We start from the raw sequence: 8,593 nt of genomic DNA, 5'->3' as shown, positions 1-8,593 counted from the left end.
TTCTGGCCTTGACCATAGTCTGGAAGAAAACAGGAAACAGAAGCAAGTGGAAATAGAATGAGAAATAAGCATCATGCAGGCAGTGGTAAGCTGGAATAAGGATAACCACATAGAGGACCTGAGTCCTCCCAGCGAGACTGTTTCAAATCGTATTTATTGGACATGCACAGTTTCTGGAAGACATGGTCTCAGTTCTGTTGGAGCCTAAATTCTGAGAAAACAGATGGACAGAGTGACTATTATATGATATCCTTTCACATTTATTTCATCCTCTACTTCAGGGTGGGGAAGGTATACTGATTATGGTTATGGTAGGTGCAAAAATACTTTTGCTATTAATTTATTCAAGATAAATTGCATGAGAGAATTGGCATCTTTTGAAGAAAAAGAGGCATGGGAGAGAATTATTACAAGCATGGTGGATGGCATGTGAATATGTGTTTTCTTTTTACATTTGTCTTGGGATCAACTCAAAAGCTTTTTACATGTGAATCAATATTTGAGAGGGAAATTTAAAGAATAAAGGAGAGGGAATTGATATCAATAGAAGGAGAGCCTGCAAACATATTGGGACAATCCATCCATCTATCCACCCATGACATTGCTTAATGCTTGCCAGGCAAAGTAATAGATCCCTCTGGCCTCTGTTCCCTATTTCTTAATGGAATGGCAAGAAACTAGAGCTATACTTAACCTCAGCTCTACAACAACTAGTTTTTTGCCATTTTGCAACCAGGTTACAACCCTTTTTTTAGTCAACTCCACTGGGATATACAGACTGGCAATATAAAATTAAAATTATATGTATAATTAAATATATTAAAAATATACAGCATATTATATATATTTATAGTACATACACATGAATTACCAGTATATAATTAAATTTATATGTTTGTATTGAGGAATAAAAAGAAAAGTAAAATATTGTTATTTTCATGAAATTTTCTGTCATATCGTAAGTACCTGGATGATGAATTTCCCCAGAACTTAGGAAAATTTATTTAAAAATATAAAATATTTTCTATTACATCTGGAAGTAACACAACTATTACTGATATAATGATAGTCATAATAATAATAGCTAACGTGTATTGTGTACTTACTATGTACCAAGTGTTCCAAATACTTTACATGTATCAATAACTTCATCCTTGCAACTTTGTGAGAGAAGTGCTGTTATTGCTCCTGTTTTCTAGATGAGAAAACTGGAGTTCAGCATGTTTAAATCATTTGCCAGTGTCACAAAGATAGAAAGGAGCTTGGACTTAAGTATAGTCTGGCTGGCTGAAGAAACCAAATCCTTAACTCTCACTTTACTGAATGTTGTGTTAGTTATTTGCAAAATACTTAATGGATGTGTAATTCTGCCAGAGTGTGATGCTATTCCATATCAATTCATCACCAGTCTTTATGGCAGGAAGATTTATCTTGTGCATTACCACACAGAAAAGTGGAAAAACACAAAAGTTTACACTCTTCTTGATCTTCTACCTCAAGTCATTTAGGAATTTTGGCATTTCCTTCTCTGGCCTGTGGGCCATTATTTTTCATACTTACAATTCAAATTCCCACAGGAACAGTATTAGGAGGTTTTTCTTTTCCCTGGTAGATAGCCAGACAGCTGACAGGAAATGCTAGGAGGAAACTGAAGAATTTGAAGAAGTTATTTCCAAAGTTCCCTAGCGTTCCTTTCATTGAATTCACTTTTTTTCTCTAAACGGTTATTTTCCTTCTCTCCTTCCCCACCCCCATTCCCCCTCAATTTCAGACATACAATGGGGCATTCCTCCTTCTGCTTCTTCAGTCTCCCTCAGACCTAGCCCCTTAGTTTATCCTTTTTGTCTGATTTCTATATTATTCTGAAGGAAACAAAAATGAGCTCTGTGTGGTGTAAATTTCATGGCACTACTTCTCCTCTTTCAAATTTTAGACACGAGCAAACGAGCTGCAGGACATAGGTAGCCCTTGATGTGCTAAGGGCAATGGAATGCAGGCTGGTCATTACCTCGGAACCCAGAAGCTCAAGCTCCTCTAAAAGGCACCAATGACCACAGTGCAGGCAGGGCTGGTGGGTGGCAGACAGGAGCCGGCTGCCTCTACAGGGTGCACACACTCATCTCCCACTGTGTGTGCAAACAATGCCCCTTATTCACTGTACTGAAATAATTAGCTCTACTTTATTTTTCCTTTCAGCTGTGAGTTCCCTTAAATATTTTCCTTTGCACAGCAGTGCTATCCACCTCTGTACCCTAGCTCATCTCTCCATCTGCTAATTCCTCTGCAAGTTGGCATGCTGTCCTGAGGAAGGCAAGTGCTGCACAATGCGCTTGATATGGTGTGTTAACACATCTCTTGTAAGTAAAAGGTCAATGAAGAGAAGTTACAGCAGGTTGGTGACTTGCTCAGACAAAGCTGCACAGATGTGAGCTCCACGTGTGGACAGAAACCACACGGGTGGCATGAGTGGCCCTCTGAATTCAGATTTAAAGAACTGGATTCAGATGTTAACCCTTTTGGAGATATAAAACGATGCTCCAGGGGATTGCTATATTCTTAAATATTATTTTTGATGTTGTCAGAGCATCATATATTGTTACCTTTCCAAATAAATGGAGTTTATTTCCAAAATGATATAAAAGGAGCAATGTTTAGTGCTACTTCTGCTTGAGGCTACTTTAGTAGTTTATTCATAAATTTTACAGACATAGCCATAAATTATGAGAGTTTCAGTAGAGCTGTAAATCTACGCCGTGTGTGTGCATGTGTGTGTGTATGTGTGCACACGCACACATGTGATGTGTCCTTCAGAAGCCACTACAGGATAGATTTTCTGTGCCTTGGACCCAGGCCACAGATGCTGTCTGAGTGCATTCATTTTAAAGTGGTGTGAGAGGAGGCACTGTTGTGGAATGATCTCATTTATGATGTGGATGGGAGATGGAAATTCCAGTTCTGTTTTTACTTCAGAATATTTTTTGCTTTTTTGATTTCCATTTAAATACTAAAACATTTAAATGCAAAACACAAGTAGATTTTTTTCCCTACCTTATTTCATACTTACCATTTTACTGCTAAATTACTTTTACTCAGTAATAACATATTACTGGATGAAAGTGCTGCTTAATGAACTTGCAACACATTTTATTACCTGATGATCTTTTTACCCTGATCAGGTCAGTAGTTTGCAATTTTACAGTCAGTATAATATGTTGCTTATTTGACTTATTTCTAATTTTTTTTAAAAAACACTTTTAAGTGGTAGACATGGATTCTTGTCAATAAAATCTTATACTAATGCTATTTATTTTTTCCTGGAGGATTCTGAATGTGCTTAAAGAGCTATATTTAGGAAGGGCCTCATGCAACATCTGGGTAGTTGTGTAGCAGCTGGGTAACAGAACATAAGGAACTTGACTCAAAGCTCAGAATGCTAATTAAGAAAGAGCCTGGTGTTTAGCTCCAAAGCCAAGGGGAAGGCAATGTGGGAGGTAATTATCCAATTTGGGATATTGCTTGGTAAAAGAGTTACTGTGTTAATAAAAATATAATGAAACCCACTTGCCTGGGGCTGCTGTTTATTTTTGCATATCTTCCCCTGGAGAGATCTCCAGGTGCAATGTGGCTCTGTGAGACGCGTTTTACCCTTTGCACTTACTCAATGAGAAGGTGGGTGTCTACTTCCTGAAAAACACTGAACCCAACACTGACATGACACTGGGAAAGGAAATGACATACAAGGATGGCAAGAGAGTCCTCCTGCTATTCTTGGCATTGGTGAGGTTGCTCTGTTGTACTTGGGCTTAAGCATTATATTCTAATTTTAAGAGAGATGAGTGATAAGAAGAATAAAAGAATGAAAAAGAAGAAGAAGAAAAGAATGAAAAACTATAGATTATAAAATGGGATAGGAAAGCGGATCAGAGATCACAGTCACTGGTGTGGGGAAGAGGCATCTATACATACAACATTTAACTTAGAGTGAAAAGTGTATTGTGAATTCAGTGAGAATCACCTCTGAAGATGGGACAGCTGGAAACTGGCTTGGAAAAAAATATAGCCCTCCTGCTTTTCTGTATACTTGAACAAATAAAGAGCTTTTAAAGTAAAAGTCATTTTTAGCACAGGAAATAATGGATAAGGAAGTTGCTTTTGGTCCATCTCAAAGGTTCTCTTTTCTCCTAAGGTGAATCAAAGACTAGTGCAAGAGCTTCTGCCCTCTGGTCTGTTCTGGTGTTCAGTATTTACAACATTAGATTCTTTTGGGTTTCTTCTTATTTCCAGCTTACTCTCTCTGGTGCTTCCAATTGTCCTTTGATGCCCCAACCTCCTGGCCTTCTATCCATTAGTGTCACCATTCTTCACTATCCTTTATCCCTCTGATGGCCTCTCTCCCTTTCTTATCAGCCTAAATTCCAAAGCCAACCACCATGCCATTCCCAGTGCACACCCTGGGCTACCTTTTGCTTCTCTTATGTTGTAGAAATCTCTTAGCAAACCCGGAGCCCTGGTTAAACCCGAGAGTTGGATGCCCTGTGACTGCCTCAGCACAGCTGAACTTGGCTGGAGAAAACACTCGGCAGTGCTGACTGGTGGTAGCACCTTAAGCTTATCACCACCAACATCAAATGGGCCTTCGATGCTGCTAGACAATCATTCTAATTTCTTAGCTGTTTACTCGCCAACTCTCCTGGACATTTCTTTCATATCTTCTCTCTGCTCCAACCTCCAACACCCTCTCCCCCATCTTAACTCTCAGCTGGTGCCTCACTTCCTGCTTCACTGATCATATTGAGGCAAACAGAGGAGAACAGCCCCACATTACTATTGCCCTACCTCGCCAGGAACCACATCTTCTTTCTCGGGGATACACTGTAGAATAACTCACTGTGCCAATCCCCTCACTGTTGAACATTAGATCCCATCCCATTGGACATGGCTCCAACAATTCTTTTCCCTTTCTTTGTCTTTCTTCTTTTTTCTCTTTTGCTCTTTTCAATGGCTACCATCAGCATACATACATGATACTTTTTTCCTTCAATTTCAAAAACCCTTCATTTGGCCCTCCTTCCCTTGCCAGCCGCCATCTCATTTCTTTACTTTTCTTTGTGTTAGAGCTCCTCTAATGACTTTTCCAAGCTCATGGTCTCCATTCCCTCTTAAGCCCACTTCAGCCGGGCTTATGTATTTCACCAGGACTGTACTTATCAAAGTTACCAGGGACGTCCCAGTTGCTAGAGCCACTGAAGAACTCTCAGTCCTCACCTTACTTGTCTTGTCCCAACTGCATGTTTGACACAGTTTTAACACTCCTTCCTTGATGTACTTTTTAACTTCTAGCATACCACATTTTTTGGATTTCTTCCTATTTTATCAATTACTCCTTCTTGGTCTCTTTCTTGTCCTTCTGCTCCTTCTCCTCCTAATGCTAGAGCACTCTGGGTTCCGTTCTTAGTTTTCTTCCCTTCTTTATATTTACTTTCTTGTTGTTCTCACCCAGTTCCATGGTTTTAAATATCATCTGCATGTTGATGTACCCTAATTAATATTTCCAGCCCATATTCTATTCTGAACTTCAGATTTTGTTAGACAACTGGGTGCCTGACATCTCCAATTGGATATTTCATAAAAACCCCAAATTCCACATGCTCCAAATTGATTTCCTTTGATCTTCCCCCCCCAAATCCGGCCTCATCTGGTCTACCTTCAGTATTTCTCATCTCAGTCAATGACAACTCCATTTTTCCATTTGCTTACATTCAAAACCTTGGAGTCATCCTTGGCTCTTCCCTTTCTTTCACACTCTAGGTCCAACATACCAAGACATTCTGTTCTCTCTACTGTGAAAATATATCCAGAATCTAACCACTCTTCGTCTCTAACACTGCTGCAATACTTGCCTATGCTTTTTCCTTTTGCTTGTATTGGACTCCCAAATGGTCTCCTGACTTCTACTCCTGGGCCCTAATGCTTTATTTTCAACCTAGCAGTCCACCATAAAAGGTAATTTAGATCATGTTGCTTCTCTGCTCTAACCTCGTAATGGCTCCCATATTTCTCTAGTTACAAAATAAAATCTTTACAATGTCCTAGGAAGATTGTATTAGTTTTCTAGGGCTGTACCACAAACTTGGTGGCTTAAAACAACAGAAGTTTAATCTTGCACAGTTCCAGAGGCCAGAAGTATGAAATCAAGGTATCAGCATGCTCTCTCTGAAGGCTCTAGGTAAGAAGCTTCTTTGTCTTTTCCAGTTTCTGGTAGCTTCAGGTGTTCCTTGGCTGCATGGCTCCAATCTCTGCCTCCATCTTCATATGGACTTCTCTCCTTTCTCTTATAAGAACACTTGTTATTGTATTTAAGTCCACTCGGATAATCCATGGTAATCTCATATTGAGTTCATTAATTTTTTTGCATAGGCAAAGACGTTTTTTCAAATAAGATCACATTTACAGGATCCAGGGGTTAGGATGTGAGCATGTATTTTTGGGAGCTAACATTCAACCCACTACAGAGCCCCACCTACTGTGGACCCCTATTATCTTGGACCTCTCTACCACTCTCCCCCTTGATCACCTTGTTGCAAAGCATACTGGACTCCTTGACTTCTTTCAAACATGCCAGGCACTCATGGATTAGGGCCTTTTCACTGGTCGTTCCCACTGCCTAGAACACTCTTCCTCCAGATATCAACATGGCTCACTCTCTCATGCTCCATTCTCATGAATTTTTCTCTCCTCTATTAAAAATTGTAATGCCCATCTTCCATTTCACCCTGCTCTTATTTTCCATTTTTCTCCCATTCTGTTTGAATGGGCAATTCTTTTGCTTCATGTGGTGTTGGCTGGGGTACTAGGATGGAGATGGCTTGAAGGTCCAAATGGCTTCAGACATATGGCTGGAAGTAATTTCTGGCTGCCAGATGGGAGTTCAGTTGGAACTGCTGGCAAGGGCTTTGTTCTCCTCCATGTGGCCTCTCTTTTTAGCTTCTTGAGCTTCCTTACTGGTTGTTGGCTGAGTTCCAAAAAGGAGAATTATAAGAGGAAGAAAATAGAAGCTGTCAGTCTTCTTAAGGTCTGGGCTCAGAAGTACGAGAATATTACTTCTACTGTAATCTTTTAGTCAAAGTAGTTTCAAGGGTAGTCTAGATTCAAGAGGAGGAAGAATAAATTTTACCTCTCACTTGAGGGGAGGGTAGAATATTTGTACAGGGAGGGAAGAAACTTATGGTAACCATCTTTGGAGACTATCTACCAAAAGTACCTTCCTGGATCCTTGATATCATACCATGGTATGGCTGCCCACCAAAATGAACAGCTTTATCTTTGTGTTGATTTCTTTTCATCCTGCCACTGTGTTATTGAAGAGTTTCTCTGATCTTAAAAAAAGCAAATATATAAGCAATATTTTAAGATTTTAAAATTAGAAACATAGATAAATCAGTTCACTAGCAATCCTCAATGTTTTTGCATTAAGCTTATGAAACCTGAGATATCTACAGTGGGGTGAGAGAAATCCATTGGTAAGCCTTATAATTGGCAGCCAACCTCTTGATAATTGGTTCATATTTTATATAGTTTTATATTCAAAGAAATTACTCTTTGACATTAATATTGTTAGTTGATAGAGATCTGATCTATAATCATATAGAAGAGGAAATCATTATTATAAGTAATATTTTAAAGGTCTCAAACCTTCCAATGATGGTTGGATTTTAGAAAAATCACAATATATTTGGGTAAGATTTTATGCTATTAGCTGATAAATTAGTGATTAAATAAAGGCATATTGAATGGAATCTAAAGTTTACTGCTTTTTGAAGATGTTTTCCACCTTTATTATGATACTGCATTTCCTTAGAAAATATGGAGAAAATCTCTTTTGCTTATATCCACTTTTCTAACTGTCTTACTCAGTTTGGGATGCCATAAATAAACTACCATGGACTGGGTAGCTTAAACAACAGAAATTTATTTCTCACAATTCTGGAGTCTGGAAGTCTGAGATCAGGATGCCAGCATGATTAAGTTCTGATGAGAACTCTCTTCCTGGCTTATAGATGGTTGTCTTCTCATTGTATTCTCACAAGGCAGAGAGAAATAGAGGGCATGCTCTCTGGTATCTCTTTTTATAAGGGCACTAATCCCATCATAAGCCTTCATGACCTCATTCAAACCTAATTACCTCTCAAAGGCTCCATCTTCAAATACCATCACATTGTGTGTTAGGGCTTCAACGTATGAATTTTGGGGGGACATAATTCAGTCCATAGCACTGACTCATTCCTTTCATCTCTTCATGTAGGTTCTATTGATAACATATGAGAATAGAACAAATGAGAAGCAAAGAACACCTTCCAATTTAAGTTCTATAAAATCAATTTGTCAGTCAGCAAATTTTGTTCATTTGAAATCCTTTGGTAAGCTTATTCTTTTCAAAAGAGAAAATTATTCAGCCAAGGACATATAAAATTGGGAGAATAGACTGAATAACAGCCCCCAAAGAAATTCATGTTCTAATCCCTGGAATTTGGAGCATGCTTTCTTGTAATGCACAAGGCACTTTACATATGTAAATGAAGGTATAGACTCTGAG

The 8,593-nt window shown here is 38.8% G+C and overlaps 1 long non-coding RNA gene across 1 annotated transcript; it reads right to left on the bottom strand.

Moving 5' to 3' along the window:
- Positions 1 to 1,574: 1,574 nt before the first annotated feature.
- Positions 1,575 to 8,307, bottom strand: LOC141372885 (uncharacterized). Its single transcript, XR_012378406.1, has 3 exons — positions 8,183 to 8,307; positions 7,286 to 7,376; positions 1,575 to 1,648 (listed from the first exon to the last, which is right to left on the bottom strand). It is a non-coding gene; the product is annotated as an uncharacterized lncRNA (long non-coding RNA).
- Positions 8,308 to 8,593: the final 286 nt, after the last annotated feature.

This window comes from Callorhinus ursinus, unplaced genomic scaffold (assembly GCF_003265705.2).
Source record: "Callorhinus ursinus isolate GAN/ISIS: 27379988/994484 unplaced genomic scaffold, GSC_fseal_2.0 scaffold6, whole genome shotgun sequence".
Lineage (NCBI taxonomy): Eukaryota > Metazoa > Chordata > Mammalia > Carnivora > Otariidae > Callorhinus > Callorhinus ursinus.
Note: the sequence above shows the minus strand (reverse complement) of the source record. Positions and strands in the feature narration are given on the sequence as shown.